Below are 20,086 nucleotides of genomic sequence, written 5' to 3' on the forward strand. Positions count from 1 at the left end.
AGTCCTGGTACTACCGAATCCGAATCGGCCGTACCAAAACAACGACCAAACCACGAATAATGCCTCGGCTAAGTGACGCAGACCGGCGGCCGTGCACCGTTTGAGATAAAAAGCGTGTTTTGTTTATTGGCGGCGCGATAACAGACGGCGAGAATAATTTCTAAGCGACATCTATCGGCAGTTGCCGGCGTTATTAACGGCCCCGGCCGCCCGTTTAAGCGACTGGTCAGATAAGCGCACGGGGGAGAAACGCAAAACAGCGATGCCAGATTCTCGGCTTTGTATTTATATCTCTCTATTTTTTTTTGGTGGGTGTATTGTGTTTGTACTTCTATTAACTGGAATGATTAGTTTTCATTATTAACTTAAAGCGGAACTCAAGAACCTTGAAGACTCCATCCGTAAACTGGAACGAGAATGCTCTGATGGTCTAAAACACTCGAATAAATTTCTCAGGAATTCACAGCTCTCTAAGTGGGTGAGTTTTCTACAATGTTCTCTATGGGTATCTCGGAAACTACTGGAGATAGAGAGTCGGTTTAATGGGGAAAGAATTGCAGTTTTGTGATGGTTAGGTGGTGTTCTCCATTTTTTTCTAAAGCCTGTCATTTTTGACATATGACACAAACATATGTTTTTTTAAATGGAAACCGTAGTTGGTCATGACTTCATAAAAGGCGCCATTTTTTAAGCTTTTCAGCGATAAAAATGACGGAGTTATAGCCAATTCTTATCTTTTTTAAACAATTTCACATAGTTAGCCATGGTTCAATCACCGTTGCTTTCAGAAATATGAAACTGTCACATCCAAATTTTGTAAATTAAAATTAACAAAATTTGTAAATATGAATTTTTCAAGTTTTTTGAAGAAAAACGTGTAGGATTATTGGTTCAGCTTTTCTTGGCCATACATTTTCGAGGATACGTTGACCGGTGAACGTTACTTACGTTTTTTAGAGAACGGTTTTCAAGACATGTTAGAAAAGTATAATTAGATGCTCGCGCATCAATAGAGTGGTTCCAACAAGACTTTCATTATGCGCCCCCATAATGAAAGAAATGTTAAAAATTATTTATATCATAATTATGCAAACTCAGGGATAGGAAGAGGTGGACCAATTGCATGGGCCTTCTCGATCACATGACCTATCTATTTTAGATTTTTTTATGCGGTATGGTTAACAACAAGGTTTACAAAAGAACTTATGAATTAAGAGAGGCACTCGAAGAGGCAGTACGGGAGAAGTTTAATTAAGTCTACCGGTCGTTCTGTGAGACTAGCTAGTAATTCAGTTTTAAAAAGATGCATTTATACATAAATGCATCTCTTTTGAGTACATACTCAAAACAATGGCGGATTTTTTGAATATTTTTTAAAATATCCTAAAGTGTATGTAGTGATATTATTTTTTTAAGTTTTACTTTGTGTAATGTAAATTGTAAAGAACCATTTAATAATATATTCTGTCTTTTTGTAAGTTATAGATCATAACAGAATAAAAATACCATGCCAACTAAGTGAAATTAGTCAAGAAATATAAGAACTGGCTATAACACAGTAATCTTTCGAATAAAAAACATATTATACCTTATATCGCTAAAAAGCTTAAAAAATGGCGCTTTTTATGAAGTGGTTTCCATTTAAAAAAAAATATGTTTGTGTCATATGTCAAAAATGACAGGCTTTAGAAAAAATCGAAGAACAGACTCATTAGGGATGTGATTATCTACAACTTTTATCCGAATTTTTTTTGTCTAAAATAGATTATAATGGAATTAGGGACAATTTTTGGTCGAAATTTGTTTTTTTCGAAATATCTAGTAAGCCATGAACTTTTTCAAAAATCTGAAAGGCGCATATTTATGACCCACAAAACTGCAATTCTTTCCTCATTTAACCGACTCTCTATTTCCATTAGTTTTCGAGATACCCATAGAGAACATCGTAGGAAACTCACCCTGTATATCACGTGATCCATATACCCTACCTTACATTCAGCACCGTGATAATAATAAGTCCGCAGTGATAGAGTAAGCCAGAAAAATCTAAATTTTTTGAGTTTATACTTCAAAATATTTTTTTTGAAAACTAAAACTAAATAAAACTCGTCTTTAAAACCAACTGGTGAAGATAAATGTAAGGGCGTGGCAACATCGCCACAGAACTGCATAATGACAGTTAATTGTCGGCGATTGTTTATTGTGCGAGGATGGTTTATCTGTAATGGTGCGGATCGTGTATCGTTAATCGATAACTCGCTTGTTTTATGAGCTGGATATCGGTATACAGCGCGCGAAGAGTAATAATAAGCTAATTATTGATAATTGATATCGTTGTATGGATATTTGAACAGAAAGAGCTCGTTTTACATCAATTTTGGAATCTTAGATAGTTGACAGGGTCGAAAAGATGACTATTTGGAAGATATATTAGTAGATTACATAGTTAAAAACAGTTTTAATGTTATATTATTCAGTTATTCGCCTGATTTTTTCTGATGTTCCTTTTATGGAATCGTCAACAGATTGATAGTATCTATTTGTCTCAAGCTGATGCACGAATATTTCTAATTAACAATTCGATATAATTTTGTCAAAGGACTTTTGAATCTCAGAGAGTAACTATTCTGAAGTAAATCTATTTTAATATTCTTTCACTATGTGTCCCATTCAAAGAAATTTTAACGATTGTCTAGAAAATTAAAACAGTTACCCTCTCTGTTTGTTTTATTTTGTGTTCTTACTTTTTTCCTTTCGTGAATTGTTTCGTTTTGTTTTTTTTTCCTAGGCTTTCCATGTCAATCAACTTCGAAGGCTCTCGACTTGTTAAAAAAGCTTAACAGTTCTTTTTCTCTCAGCGTTCAAATCGAACGCAGACTTGTCCGGTACTATTTTTTTATTTACTCAAGTCTTCTTCACCATCGCTTCTCTCTTCTACTCGCAACAGAAACCTAATCCTTTCGATTCTGGCTTGTCGATTTCAGATTTCATTTCAATCTATAACTGTATCGAGGATTTAGGATGACCTCCATCTATTAAGTTACAAGTTTTGATTTTTGGAGGACTAACGGATTTAAGATTCTATTGAAATAGTTTAATCTGTTGATTGTGACTATGTAGTAATATTTCACCACTAAAATAGAAGCCCAATAGTAAAAAAATCGACATACATGCTCTTCGGTCGCAAAAAAACGGCGTCACAATGGTCATTAATATGACAATCTGTAATAATCAATTTAAAAATCACTTTATCATCAAGATACATCTTTTCTCGATAATTTGTTTTTTGATTCATCTCAATAGCTTTTTTTGTTGGGGATATTCGCTTTTGAAGTAGGCAATTGACGATTAATAACAATTTTAGCATTAAAAGCATGCCTTTGTTTTGGTCTTTATTAGTGTTGCACAAGAATCTCGAAAAAGTCTTGAAAGAAATTCAAGACAAGACTTTCAAAATTTCTTGTCTTGAATTTCAAGACAAGACAAGACTTTAATATGCAAGAAATTTCAAGAGTCTTGCAAGATTTCTTTAATTCAGGATTTCTTGATAGTTAGCAATGATACATTTTTTTAAGTGATAATTAGGTCTCTGCGCAAGTTATGCCGGGTTTATACAACATTTACATAGTCGTAATCACAATCATAGTCATAATCATAAAAGTTAAACTATCCACTTCTTATAAACCTGTTGACATCTACCATGAACTTAGCCTTTAATTATGTTACCCAACTTTGACGATGATTAAAACTGTGATTATGATTACGACTTATGCAAATGTTGTATAAACCCGGCATTAATATTGACCAGTTTTCATTTTTTTTCTATCATAGCCAGTGTTTTAGAATTGAGAATGAAATAAAATAAAGTCGAGGTAATAAACCGTATATTGGTAATTGGTATTATACACAAAATTATTTTGGTATAATGGGGTGGGTTCGTGGGGCACGCTATTTGGTACTTCTTTTCATGCACGAAATTGGTCCGCGAACAAAAAGTAGTATCAAATAGCGCAAATAGTACACTCTAGCATGACCTTTTCGTACATCCTGTGTCCAAACTTTTCCAACCAATCTTCCATAATAAAAAAATAAAATAAATACCATAAAAAATAAAAGTAACAAACGGGTAACAAAAATAGAATATAATACTCTAACAAGAATAAACAACTATAACTGAAAAAAAATGAACTTAACCTTACTTATTCTTATTCAGCTTTTATTTGGTAATGGCTCCTGTTTCGTCAAACGGGCGAGTTGACGTAGTTCGTTTGAGGTCCGTTAAGATTTTTTTTGCTAAAATTAGCATCGTTGTTGTTCATTTTTCCGTATTACATTTTCTATACGACGCTTTCTATGAAATAAAATATAGAAATATTATTACCTTTTTGTTAGAATGCAAAATTTTTCAAGACAAGAAATTTCAAGAGTCTTGCAAGACAAGACAAGACTTTGCCATTCAAGAAATCTGCAAGACAAGACTTTGAAAAGTTCTTGTCTTGAATTTCAAGACAAGACAAGAAATTGATTTTCAAGACAAGAATTCTTGTCTTGTTCAACACTAGTCTTTATCGGCAAAATAAAAACACTAAATCACCACAATACACCAAAACACTTTTACTTTTACACTCGACGCGCGTTTCGCTAACCATGTTAGCATCATCAGCAGATGATTATAAAATAAAGTACAATCTACAAGTTGAGCGTTTATATACTCGCTCAGTGGGCACCGAGTGGGCGTGGCAAAATCGAGCCAACCGAGTCAGAGCCCACTGAGCGTAACAGTTAGATTTCCGCCACTAGAGTAGTAGGAACAGGGAACTTGAAGGAATTGGACCGTTGTCTCTGTTCATACTATCTTTACATTTATTAATTCTGATGCTTTCATATGCATCTAATTGCCTGTAATTTGAGACTGGTTTAATTAATTTTAAATTATTAAGATCTATACAATGTTCTTTATCAACAATATGTTCGGCAACGCAAGATTTATCCGGTCTACCATATCTTATCTGAGCTAAATGTTCTTTAAATCGAGTTAATATTGATCTTCCAGTTTGCCCAACCAATCCAGTGGAGGTGTTTTATCCTTTGGATTACCTAATAATTGTTGTAATTTATTATTAGCACTATACACAAGTTTATAATTGACATTCTTAAAAATTCTTTTTAGACCACGGGATAACTCTCTATCAAACGGTATCGAAAAATATTTAGACGTATCTTTCTCCACTTGAAAAGTCGAATTTTCAGAAATCATTAACCTATACCTACGTTTTCTAATTAATTTATCAACTAGTGAATCCATTACACTGGACACTTTTTTTAGATTGTTACAGTCTTCTTCAAAAGCCCGGTGAGCTCAGTCGGTAGAGCATGAGACTCTATATCTCAGGGTCGTGGGTTCGAACCTCACGTTTGGCGCCATAAAATCTGTGGCTCTTTTAAATTTGGAAGAAATAGAAAAGAACTCCGATATAAATAAAGCTATAGAGATGAAAGCTGCATCTTGACGATAAAGTTATTTTTAAATCCCGTATGTTCTTAAATAATTCCACAGGATGTTTCAAACTTTTGCCCAGTTAACAATATTTTGTTTTGCCTCGTATAATAGACAGATAAGGACTTGATAAGGATTTTTGATTTAAAAAGAGCCTAAAAATTCAAATAATTTAGCTTCACATCATTTAAAAAATCATAAAAATTAACACACTAGAATAAAATATATTTAAATTAATAATAAATAAATAAATATAATAAAATAGATGAAAATTTAAAAATACGTAAAAGATATAATAATAAAATACATGAGAATTAATTCAAACTGTTATACTTCTGGCCGAATTCAGTACTAATTACGAAAATAAATAAGCACTGTAAAGTCAATATTTTTATGTACTTCCTATTTTACACCTTCAAAATCCTCTAGGTCAAACAGACCAGACGAAGAAAAATAAATAATATCGTGAGAATGAGCTGAAAAAAAAACACGAACGACCCATTTTTTAACGGTGATAATTATTTGGAAAGGTACGAGGTACTCGAAAATGACATAACTGTTTCGCAGTAGGACGTTTTTGTCGGAAACGATTGTACGTACCTCCTTTATTTCGGTACTAGCTAGATTGGTCGGAGTACCGAAAATTCGATCGTGAATTTGCGAAATTCGCTTTGTTGTATAATTAGGTACGGTGCAGGAAAGTGACAAAAGAACGACGATGTCATTGCTTCAAAACGAATTCGTTTTTGGAGCTTGTTAAAATAAGGATATTAAACCGATTTGAAATGGAAGAGGAAAATTACGTTCGGAAAATACTCGGAAAAATGATAAAACCATTTTGGAAATTTTTTATTTTTTTTTAACTTCCTGTCATCAAGTATAAACTGCAAATAATTTAAAGGAGAGTTAAAGTTAAAAAAATTACGAAATTTTTCGGATTGGGTATTGAACACATTGTCACAAATTAACTACAACAGATGCGAAAGAACACCGAATTACGCGTTCAGGTTTCTGTGACCTTCAGAAAGAGTTCATAGACAATCCGCATCAATGTATAGTTTGGGTTATTATTTGTTTGGGTGAAAATATAATCTGCACCAATATGTTATCGAGGCATATAATCTCACAGTAATTTAATAGATTGCTCGTCATATTATATCAGTTCGTAGGAGATTAGGAAAAAAAAGATATTTATAGTATAAAAAATTAATTTATTTAACAAAATTTAATTAAAGATGTGACAAAATAGTTACTTTTCTATTGGTTCTATCGGACTTTTTTCGACTATATAAATCTTTATTTTTTGTAAACTTTAATGCATAAAATATTTTCAATCTAATAAATAATTTAATGATGTAAATAAGAGGAAATTTCTCACATGGGTGGTCAAATTCTATAGTTTTCATTATATCAAACAGCCTCTGAATGTTTTCTTCAGTGCAAAACTCATCAAAATTTAATATAAATAATTTTTCCATTTCCAGTAAATAAAATGAACAAATTTTTCCACTTTCATGATCAAAGGCTTTTAAATGGGTAAATAATTTCGAGTTATCCAGAGATTCGGATTCTTTTGCAAATTTTAGACAAATATCACATTGATGTATTTGAAGACCCTTTTAATTGATGTAGTCAAACATAATTAAAGGCATTTTGAGTTGAAAACATTTCTCAGAGCTGTTTGATATAATGATAACTATAGAATTTGACCACCCATGTGAGAAATTTCCTCTTATTTACATCATTAAATGATTTATTAGATTGAAAATATTTGATGTATTAAAGTTTACAAATAAAGATTTATATAGTCGAAAAAAGTCCGATAGAACCAATAGAAAGGTACTATTTTGTCACATTTTTAATTAAATTTTGTTAAATAAATTAATTTTTTATACTATAAATATCTTTTTTTCCTTGTAAATAAACACATTTGTATCCCATTTTAAATAAGATATACAAATTACCAAAACTTAGAAATAACAGTTCAAAAGTTCAACAAAAATCCTACACCCGTTTTTAAAAAGAAACATATAACCACGCACTATGTCATTCCAGCAAGCGAATACGACAAAGCATAGGTTTCCGGACTAAACGACTGGTGTATTTACACCACTCAATAGGCGTGTGGGGTTTGCCGAGCGGTTTCCGATGCAGTCGCTTTCTTTCGCATCTGTTATAGGTAATTTGTGGCATTGTTATAACTGAAAGATGAAACTTTTTTTTCTCCTATATTAAAAAATGTATATACCTATGTGGCGGATTCATCAAAGGTTCCAACCTTCAACTGTAAGGAGAAATAAAAGAACACTAATAAAAGAGAAATAATTTATACAGGGTGTCTATTAAATAAGTTCAAACATTTTAAATTAACTATCCTTTGAAACGCACAAATAAACCGATAATTAGTAACCTTTAGCCGGTGCCCCGGTACGGCCGATATAAAAAACCACTCTAAGTGTCATGTGAACCTCTCCTCGCACTCCTACGTTGAGAGAATTCTCGTGTAGCCAACTAAAAGAACGTCGGTTTTTCTTCGTTTTCTCTTCTTCTTCTTCTCTCCTAGTGGCCAATGTTTTATGTATTTCGTGTGAGCGGCATTCTGTGGTGACAAAGAGCCAGCCTAGTTACCATTTTTTCTTCTTCTTTTTCCCTTGGTTGGTTGCTTCTTCGAGTTTCTTCGTTTTTTCTATGCCTTCTCTAATCGGGTGTGTGTAACGACGATCAAGTACGTGACATCATTGATGTCACGTACTCAACGTTACGTTATCATGAATGATAACGTAACCATCTCAAACGTTACGTTATCATGAATGATAACGTAACCAGGGTCGTTCAACAAAGTTGAAGAGGTAATATTTTGGCCAACTGTATAACAATATACAGGGTGGTCGCAACTGTATTTCAGAAACTTTGGCAGCATATTCTGCCAGATAAAAATAAGTAAAAAAGTTCGTATAAAAGTAGTACTGTCTATCAAGAATCCTATAGAAGTTTAAGCATCAGAATTAATAAATGTAAAGATAGTATGAACAGAGACAACGGTCCAATTCCTTCAAGTTCTTTGTTCCTACTACTCTAGTGGCGGAAATCTAACTGTTACGCTCAGTGGGCTCTGACTCGGTTGGCTAGATTTTGCCACGCCCACTCGGTGCCCACTGACCGAGTATATAAACGCTCAACTTGTAGATTGTACTTTAGTTTATAATCATCTGCTGATGATGCTAAAATGATTAGCGAAACGCGCGTCCAGTATAAAAGTAAAAGTGTTTTGGTGTATTGCGGTGATTTAGTGTTCGATAAGAAGGGATTTTTCGAAATTCCAGTTCCAAGAGGGTGAAACCACCCCTCAAATATTACAATATTGTATATTTAAAAAACGGTCAAGTTTCCGAAAAAACGCTTAAACACGTATATTTTATTTTGTTTTTTTACATATTTTAAGATTTTTCAAAAATGTATACAGGGTGTTTCGAAAAATCTGGTCATTGGTTAATCACCATCCTGCTTAAAGCGCTTGACTTAAAAAGCTGATTTTTGGAAAACAGATTGACTTTAGGGTGTAGAGGTTCGATAAGAAGGGATTTTTCGAAACTCGAATTCTAAGGGGGTGAAACTATCCCTCAAATATTAAAATATTTTTTATTTAAAAACCGGTGAGTTTTTCGGAAAAACTCTTAAACACGTATATTTTATTTTGTTGTTTTACATATTTTAAGACTTTTTATAAATTTATACAGGGTGTTTCATAAAACATGACCATTGAGTAATCACGATTCTTCTTAAACTGCTTGACGTTTAAAGCTGATTTTTGGCAAACGGATTGACTGTGGGGTGTAGAGGTTCGATAAGAAGGGGTTTCTCGAATCTCATTCCAAGAGAGTGAAAACGCCCCTCAAATATTACAATATTTGTTATTTAAAAAACGGTTAATCTTTCGGGAAAACGCTTGGACAAGCATAATTTATTTGGTTTTTTTTACATATTTTGAAATTTTTTAAAAAATCGTGCAGGGTGTTCCAGAAAGTTGGGTAATTTCTTAACCACGATTCTGCTTAAACTGCTTGACGTAAAAAGCTCATTTTTGGCAAACGGATTTTTCGAAAGTCAAATTCCAACGAGATGAAACTACCCCTCAAATATTACCAAGTTATATAATAATATCGCCATATGGTTTTTTTTCATGCTAACATAAATGTGGGAATATTTTATCCAGTTTGTATGTTAATGGAAATTCTTGCTTTGCTTTATCATCACCATTACAAATGATTAATTCGACGCGAACGAAGTCGCTGGTGCACGCTAGTAAGTAATAATCCCAATTGATAGTAACTGAGTTGATCGCTCTTATAGTTGCTTGACTATCGGATAAGATGCCTATTTCTTGTTTCCAATAGTTTCTAATATAAGTAAAAACTGTGCACTACTAAAGTTGTATATTTTAAAAGAGTGCCCATCAGCATACGTTTTACGGTAAAACTTGTAGATATTTTATCGATGTTGGTAAGCAATGACAAGAAATTGTTTAAGTAACGGCAAAAAGGAGCGTCCACAATCGCAACAACATTAACATTTATTGAAAAGTCATGACGACAGCGAACTGGACAAAAATGCAAAGTAATGGCCAGTGCTTTTTGCTCGATTGGGGAGAGTTTACCAAGAAGGTCATAACTGTACTTAATGTTTTATTTATTATCAATAAAGAAAAGGCAATGGTCGAGTAAGAAGCACCTCGTAAATTAATCGTATTGTAATATTTATTAATTCTAGCTAAATCTTTACGGGTATTACTCAAAGAAAAAAGTGAACCTAGAAAAATTGTAGGTTTTTTTTGACCGATAGTTATGTTTTTATTTACATATTACAGTGCTGCCATCTGCCATATTTCACAAGAACGTCAGTTCCGGGAACACACAGTTAAAATATGTATGACAGAAAAGTTAAGAGCTAAAATCTTTTCATTTAATGTCGTGTTTCAATTATCGTCGTGTATAAAACAATATTTTTTTCCATAGCGAGTTACGTTTTAAAAAATATTCAGAAATTATTATTTCAAGGAATTTATTACCAGTAGAAAAAATATTGTGCCGGGTTGGCGTTTGTTTCTATGTAATTTGACAAATAAATAAAGCTGTCTCTTTAGTTGTCAGTTTTGAGTCAATATTTTTTAATTCTCTTTCGTGTCGATTGCTGATTGAATTGGAGCCAGAAATGGCTCAAAACGAAATAAGTAAATTACCAACAGATATTCAGGCTGAGGCGACAAACGCCATATCCAAACTACTTCCATTTAAATCCCGAATAACTTATGAAAAGGAATACAAAATTTTTCAAAAATGGAAGCAATTAAAAAACGTACGAGAAGAAATGGAAAATAATATTAAAAGTATTTTTACAGGCTTATCTTACATTTGCCTATTTTTTAGTTTTTTTTTTCAGAGGTTTACTGTTTTGAGTAAAACCTCAAATAACTCTATAAACATGTCTCTCCGACTCTTCTGAGTACCGTCCGGTACACACACCATTCTTCTCCGACCGCGAATCGATATATTTAAATAAGAATTATGGGAGAGATAGCTCTTGTATCGCTCCTAAGTGATGATAGAGCTACCTGGTAACGTCCGGCGGAGTTTATGAATGCATCCCACTAACCGATAGTGATTTTAATAGTGTTCGGGCCCGGTGTTTTTCTCGGTAGTACCGACGAGAGATTTACGCGTTTCTCCGCCGTTTTAGATGGAAAGTTATGGAGGAAGTCGCTACCTGAAACGCGGCTTTAACAGTTGGTTGTTCTTTATGGCATAAGCGAAGATAGAAGATGGGTTGGAACTAGTTCAGAACTCGTAAGTTTAGGAAGGTTGAACTAATAAATTATAACTGTTTCTAAAATATCCAGGTAAAGCCGGGTCCAGACCAAGCAGACAAAACAGCGATAAATCAGAAACATTCATGTTTTACGACAAAGTAGCGACAAATCCAATACATTTCTGCGATATTTTTGTCTCTTTTTTGTTTTGTTTCCAAATCACTGAACCAAAAGTCGACATAAATATAATGAAAAAGTTCATTAATATAATGAATTAAATCATTAATTTTGTACTGATTTCATTGGCACAATGGAAAGTAATTCATTAACTCTATGAACTTTAAGTTCATTAAATTAACGAACAGTGTTCATTAAATCAATGAACAGTGTTCATGAATTCATTGGGACAATGAACACGTTCTTTATGTTAATGAAAATCTTACATTAATTTAATAACCAGATTTTCATTATATTGATGAAATTAGATTCATACTATTAATAACTCAGGCATCGATCTATGATTAAAAAATCATTAATATAATGAAAAAAATCATTGTCCCAATGAAACAACAGTTAATAATCAATGTTCATTAATATTATGAACAATATTTTTTTCAGTGATTCGGAGACTTTCGTCTCGAGTCGGTAAAGTTCCAAGAGTTTCTGCTTTGTCGTGTATTTTACGACAAGTTGTCGGTGCAGGAAACTAATGAAATCACACAAATTTAGTACTGTGGAGTGCTGGTACTGCTAATATATGGCAGTAGTATATGGTGGAGTGCTCCATCTTTATAAAAAAAATGCCAGAAGAGAGAAAGTGAAACACGGAAAATGCCTACAAACTAAAAGAGCTTTATAGACCGCATTTTTTATTTTGGGAGGGTAAAAACAAGGACTCCAAAAATTGTTACAACAAAGCTGGTGCATTAGAGGAGATTTGTTTAGCATTAAATATGAACTCGGTTGATGATGTTAAGAAGAAGATAAGAAATATTAATAGCTATACAGGGTGGTCCGAATTATGTTCCGGAAACTTCGACAACATATTCTGCAGATAAAAATAAGTAAAAAAGTTCGTATAAATGTATGTCCTAAAATGCTTAGTTTCGGAGATACAGGGTGTAAAAGTTTCATTTTTATTTCGATTTTTTCCAAATAATTTCTGAAGTAACGTCAATATTTGGATGAAAATTGGTATCTCGGAGTATTGTGACACGAGAAATTTGATTTTGATGAAAAATTACTCCTATTTAGAGGGCGCCACTACATGTGTTTTAACTGTTTTGAAGAGTAATAACTTTTCGACCGTACCTGTATAAAACCACTGACTAAAAAAATATACATTTTCATGACTTTTTATGTAAAAAATGTCTCTTGGTAAAAATCGCTACGAGCAACCGTTCTCAAGATATGTAGAATTGAAATAGTCAATACATGTCATTATTGACAAAAAATAAGCACACGTTGAGTATAGTTATTCGACTGAAATAATAAATTTTTATTTTTTTAAATTAATCATAAGTTTTTCTGCGAAAAAATGATGATTAAATAATTTCTTTTGACACAAAAAGATTTCAAATTTATGATTTCAGTCTAATTACTATTTAATCAACATGTTTAATTTATGTCAATGATGACAGGTATTGATAATTTCGATTCCAAATATCTCGAGAACCATTACTCATAGCGATTTTTACCAAGAGACCTTTTTTATATAAAAAAAGTCGCAAATGTATATTTTTTTACTCAGTAGTTTTATACAGGTACCGACGAAAAGTTATTACTCTTCAAAACAGTTAAAACATATGTAGGTGGCGCCACCTACAAATGGGAGTCATATTGACATCAAAATCAAATTTATCATGTCAAAAACACCCATCCACCAATTTTCATCCAAATATTGACATTACTTTAGAGATTATTTGGAAAAAATCGAAATAAAAATGAAATTTCTACACCCTGTATCTCCGAAACTAAGCATTTTAGGATATACATTTATACGAACTTTTTTACTTATTTTTATCTGCAGAATATACTGCCGAAGTTTCCGGAATACAATTCGGACCACCCTGTATAGTATACGAGAGAAGTAAAAACAAAAATGTTATTTGGGGTTTCTTTTTGCAACATGAGATGGCGAGTCAAAGGCAACACTACAGGCTGCTAGTAATATATCTTTATCTTCTTTCTGGTGGAAAGGCCACATGATTAATAAAACTGATTCGTATATACTGAACTTTATTGTAATTTTGTCCTCGCGGTATAGACACTTTGTCACATATTTGTCTTGTCTGAATTTCCCATTTTTGTTGCAGGTTTGTCTTGTTTTTGTCTCAAAATCGTGTTCACTTTCTGTCGCCTTGGTCTGGACCCGGCATAATACACAAACAGCAAAAACAATAGGCATTTTCAACAATAGTCTTATTATTGAGAACAAACCCATTCATACAAACATAGCGCAGTTAGCAGAACTATTATAATCATTTTATTATGATGATATCCCTCTAATTAAATGTATTGTAACTAATAGTTAACGCTAATGTTGCATATTTTGACATTTTAATATCATTGTTGCAAGTAGAGATGCTCTTTGTCCATCAAAGCGTTGCTTACATTACAATGATACAGTTATACAGGATACAGACATACAGTTTAGCACATTTTACCTTTCAACGAATCAATGATCTAACTGTCTGTGTGCACCGAACGCAGCAAACTTTGTTCAATGACATGTTATCGTTCGCCCAACGCTTGTATTATTTATACGTCTATACTATACTTTTTGAATGGAGTGGGAGAATCACATGTTTGCTGGTATTGTGTGCTGGCAGGACGGCTTCCAAACAAATATTTTACTTATTCTTTTTGGTGGTTTTGTTTTGTTGTTTTGACGATTGAAATGGAGAATGACATAATCTTTTGACACTTTATTAGAATCGTGGGGTATGTCACATTTAATCCGTTTTTAAAGGAAAGTTGAATTTAGCATAATGAACATTGGCAAATATAGGCATATAATACATGCAATATAAATACAAATTCTTCAAAAATACGTCACTTGACATCGAAGATGTTAAAATACCATACCATAGAAAGAAACGGTGTAATAGTAGCTTATGAAGACTGATGATAATTTTCTTTCAGAAAGACGAAAAATTATTTTTTGAAATTAAAAATATGAGAAAGGAAAAATATCGATATTTATTATCAAGTTATTTGAAACAATATTTCAATATAAATTACGAACAACTTATAAAAAAAATGAACCTGAACTCTATACCAATAATTCTACATTGATATTAATATTAATATCCATATGCTTCCAACAAAAATGCGGATAGTATAGTGCAGGCCGATAAAGTAAAGTAAACGTTTTCTGTCAGCAGAAATTTCTGTTCTTAATTCCCCGGCTAGTATCCAGCGGTGAGAAAAAGCACTGTGGCAGTACCCGATATTTTTGCGAAACGGTACTGAAACGCACGGTAGAATTCTAAACCTTTTTACAAATTCTTCACTTGAAAAATCTTTGAAGATAAATTAGCATGGTTATATGCTTCTTTATTTACTGATAGAATAAGTAGGAAACGTAGACATACGTTTGTGATTTGTAGAAACACGACCTTCAATTAAAAAAAAAGAAAATGGACAACTATGAAACTATGATCCCTTCCCCGACACAAACAAGAACTTCCCTGAGAGGAACAAGCCCTATAACATAGGATACAACATTTTAATTAACAGTGCTTTCCATAAAATCAATAAAATGAAAAATATACGAAATAAAATAAATGTAGCGATTTCTTTCGAAAATCGACATCTATGAAAATATGAACCCTTCATGGACAGAAACGGTATATTGTGAGACAGGAAATTGTAGAGGGAAACAAGCCCTATAACATAGGATACAACATTTTAATGAACAGTGCTTTCCATAAAATGAATAAAATGAAAAATATACGAAATAAAATAAATGTACTGATTTCTTTCGAAAATCGACATCTATGAAAATATGAACCCTTCCTGGACAGAAACGGTATATTGTGAGACAGGAAATTGTAGAGAGAAACAAGCCCTATAACATAGGATACAACATTTTAATGAACAGTGCTTTCCATAAAATGAATAAAATGAAAAATATACGAAATAAAATAAATGTACTGATTTCTTTCGAAAATCGATATCTATGAAGATATGAACCTGAAAAAAACAAAAATAAGCATACGAAATAAAATCTTAATTAAGAATATCTCCGATATCAGCGCAAAAATATGCAGCTATAAGCATTATTAGTGTAGCCCATCTTCATACTGCCATTTATGGAGAAAAAAATATTTAAATTACAGAAAAATGAATTTTATACTGAATAAAATAACTGCCTATAATCACCCAATCATCGTCAATGGTGACGATGCGACGATCAGTTGCGACATGTGACAGGTTCCAAAAACCATCACCATTTTATTTACTAATATTATGGTGGTTACTGGGTTAAGGATCCAAATATTTTGCTATCTTCGTGCTACCGCAATGCCTTTGATCCCCACCCGACCCGACAAAAACGAGCAAGAACTAAATTAGAAGCGTCACGAGGTGTGACAGCGGAGCGGGCAACTTTTTATTTGACCGGGCGGCGCTTTAAAATGTAAATAGAATGCGAAGGGTAGCCCTAAAAGGCAGCTAGTTAACACTCGATAGCGATCGGCTCCATTTCGAAATACAAATGGACGGAATTAGTCCTCGATCTTTGTCTTGTACACCGAAAAAACTGGAAGGTATTGTACAGTGATACCTCTTGAATCTTAGAAAAGTATGAAATCATTTTTTCTCGAGCCCTGGTAATCCAAAAAGTTCTTACAATAATTTGGATTCCAACCAAGAATGTCACCTAGTGTCATATTTAATTTTCTTGTAAGCCTTATACTAATTATTCGGATTTTATAGCTATAGTCGGTCCAACGACAAGATCCTTGACAGTGATAGATGTGTCTGTCATTTTAATTTCAAAGTAGTTTATTTCATTTTACAAAGAAATAAGTTGGTAGAACTGGAACGCATAGCAGGAAATTAATATATTTAAAATTTGACTGACAAATGATTACCTACTTCAAAATATTGTGAAAAAACTGTATAAAACTGAAAAAATGTAATCAAGTTATTTTATTTAACAAAAAACGGTATGTGTTAATACAAAACAAACAAGAACAAGACACCACATACCAAAAAAATATAAAAAAAATTATTTCTTACTTTCAAGCTTCATGAAACTTCCCGCATTTATGATTATAACTTATTATAATATACGCATATTTATCAATATAACTTATGTAGCTATACAGATTTGTAATATTCGACAGATAAAACAACATAAATAAAACAAACTATTTTATTAATAATAACACTCACCAAATTTTATACCTTAACGGTTGATTAATTAACTTGCATCTTAATTTTTTTAAACCAGTACCTTTTGACATTATTTTTCTACAGTACTAAAATCCATTATTGACCTATCGTGTGATGTCGATATTTTACAGCTACTCCAGTTTTTAGTATGTGTTTAGTATGATCCTTCTACTATATACGAGATGCGCTTATCTACGACGAGATGGTATACACACTTTATCGATGGTAACTTCATTGGTGTATAAGACTTTCTGCCTGGGCAGCGAGTATTAACCATAAACTGTGCTCTGGGTCTACAGTTAATTTTCACTCGATTTTTCCTCCACTTGACTTCAAAAGACACAAAACACACGTAATAATACGAATCAAAATGCATCATCTTCCAAAACGCAGGATATTTGACAAAAGTTGACACAAAATTATAACCTATAATTAAACGATCAAACGAACTTACCTGAAGTTCGATCGTAATTATTTGATGAATCTGGTCCCAGGACATCAGTTGATTATTTACTATGTAGTCCGCCCCTGGCGCGTGTGCTCACACATGTTTAAAGTATTTTCTCCTGTCGCTCCTTTCCTCCGCGATCCGTCTTCATATTGTTTAAATGATGCGTGAAAAAATCGCAACTAAGGGGTCAGCCAAAAAATGGCGTTGGGTAATGGGTGGGAACTGATGTCCTGGGACCAGATTCATCAAATAATTACGATCGAACTTCAGGTAAGTTCGTTTGATCGTTTAATTATTTTTCAGAATCTGGTCCCAGGACATCAGTTGATTATTTACTATGTAGTTGTTTAAAGTTGTTGCGATTTTCTCTATTTTTAATTAGGATTTTGTTCTAATTATTAAAATAAAACACCGCAGGCTAAAAGAACGTAAAGAAATATATTTTCTTAACTAGGACCTACTTCAATATAAAAGTGCAAATATACTAAACGGTTAGGTATCGAGTGGCCCTAGATTTTTAACAATAATAAGCAGAAGTTAACATTTGGTAACTGAACATAAAACTTCTAAATCCTAATAAGTACAGAAGTACATAACAAAAAACGAAACGAATCTTAATCTAGTCTGTTAATCTTAAGATTGCTTTGGCAAAATCAGTCTTCTTGGTTAATGGTCGGTTATAGTGCCTAGCAAATGTTGCGGTTTTTTCAGACCACCCAGCAGTACGACAAATTAGCTCTAGAGAAACCCCTGCTCTAAAAGCCGCTGAATTCGATGCATGACGAGTAGAATGTGGTTGAAATTGACTTGTGTCAATTCCTGAAGCTTTTAGCGCCTCTTTAACCCACCGACTTAGGGTTTGCTTGGATGCTTTTTGGTGAGGTTTTGTAGAAGTAATGAAGAGAAAATCTTGATTTTCCCGAAGAGGCTTAGTTATTTCTACATAACTTAACAATGCCGAAGCCGCACAAAGAAACGAATTTTCCTTAAAAAATGGAATGTGTAGGCAAGGCTGTGTTTTAAGAGTACCAGACGTCTTAATCTGGTCCGAGATAAAAATTTGGATTTTTTCCTCGTCGATAATAATGTTTGAAAGTCTAATTAGCGAAATTGTTTGGAGACGTCCACCAGTCACAAGGGCCAAAAGACTAACCAGCTTTATCGATAAGAGTTTTAGGTTTTGTGTGGAATACCGCTTAGATAATTCAGCAAAGGTTTGGGATCCCAAGTGGAATCATACTTGGGTCTAGCCGGCCTTAATCGAGAGGCCCCTTTAAGAAATCGCTTCAAATTAGTGTCCGATGCTATATTGTTTGGGAGAATCAGAGAGAGGGCTGACCGGTGGGAATTAAACGTACCATATTTAAACGGGTGATTATCAAGAAGTTCTTGTAAAAAGAGAATAACTTCGCTAGGAACAGCCTTGAAAACAGAAACATTTCTTTTGTGGCAAAAATCCCACCATAATTTATAGGATGCGTTATACTGCCTCATTGTGGCCTCCGAAATTGAGGACAATGTCGTTTCCACTGCTGATTCGGGAACCCCCTTTTTTACAAGTGCCGTGCTGACAATCTGCCGGCAACCAGGGTAAGCTGCCTCCGGAGTGGATGCTCTTTCCTAAAAGGAGACAACAAAAGATTATCATTGGGGTTGAAAGTGATTATATCACCTATTAATAGTTTTTTAAACAACGGGTACCAAGGCTGTACTGTCCAGTATGGTACTACCACGATACCCTCTGCCTTGTCTTGGATAATCTTCTGAAGCGTGCGTAGGATTAACGAAAAAGGTGGAAATGCATAAAAAGACCACCGGTTCCAGTTCACGGTAAAGGCGTCAACTGCTATGGATCCTGGATCTTTCTTCCAAGACACATAGTTTGCACATTTATTATTAATTCTAGAGGCGAAAAGATCTACCTCCGGTTTTCCCAGAGTATTTACGATACACTCAAATGCCTCTGCTGATAGCTCCCACTCTGTTTCCATAGCAGTTCTCCGTGATTCAGAGTCTGCTTCACAATTTTCCTCTGAAGGTATATACGACGCAAGAAGCCAAATGTTTCGTTCTTCACACCACGACCATATTTTTCTGGCTAATTTGCTTAAATTCGGATACTGAACGCTGCCCATGCGATTAATGTATGATACGGCGGTTGTATTGTCTGCCCGTACTAAAATGTTACAGTTCGATAGATCCTGCGCAAAGCATTTTAGTCCGAAAAATATGGCCTGAAGCTCTAAATAATTAATGTGATGTTTTTTATCCCGCTCTGACCAAATCCGTGAGTCCGATCTGTTCCACAGCAGGCGCCCCATCCAGTTGTGCTTGCATCGGTATATATTTCAATAGGAAAAGTGTCATGCCTAATATCGTTGTAGGTTGTCAAAATGTTATTATCCCACCAATACAGGTCGTCAGATAAAGTAGCGTGTGGGACCGACATGGTGGCATTATAATTACCATGATTTTGTAGCAGAGCCAGAAATTTTTCCCTCTCAAACTGTTTGACATACAGCCAACCATATTTTACTGCAGGGCATGCCGAGGTTAAAACTCCAATGAACTTAGCAAATTCCCTGATTTTACATTGTTTTTTGCATGTAAAAATCTGAATTAACGATTTTATTTTTAATCTTTTTTCCATTGGAAGTTCCAACCTTAAAGTCTGGCTGTCAAACATAAAACCTAAAAACTTCTGGCTCGTATTTGGTGTTAGCCTGCATTTTTCATAGTTAATTAAGAAACCCAAACTCTGTAGAAGCTGAACTGTAAATACAGTGTTCTTTTGACAATCATCAAAAGTATCGGCTATAATTAAAAAATCGTCAAGATAATTGACACAAAAAATTCCATGTTCTCTAAGAATCTTAATGACTGGTTTTAAAAGCTTTGTGAAACAGAATGGTGCTACTGACAAACCAAATGG

At 33.5% G+C, this 20,086-nt stretch overlaps 1 protein-coding gene across 1 annotated transcript in view; it reads left to right on the forward strand.

Annotated features, from left to right (window-relative positions):
* The window catches only part of LOC115879099 (lysine-specific histone demethylase 1A), a 483,447-nt gene that overhangs the window by 305,874 nt on the left and 157,487 nt on the right, over window positions 1-20,086 (forward strand). The window lies entirely within an intron of this gene.

The sequence above is a fragment of the Sitophilus oryzae genome, unplaced genomic scaffold (genome assembly GCF_002938485.1).
Source record: "Sitophilus oryzae breed Bouriz unplaced genomic scaffold, Soryzae_2.0 scaffold_1576_pilon_pilon, whole genome shotgun sequence".
Lineage (NCBI taxonomy): Eukaryota > Metazoa > Arthropoda > Insecta > Coleoptera > Curculionidae > Sitophilus > Sitophilus oryzae.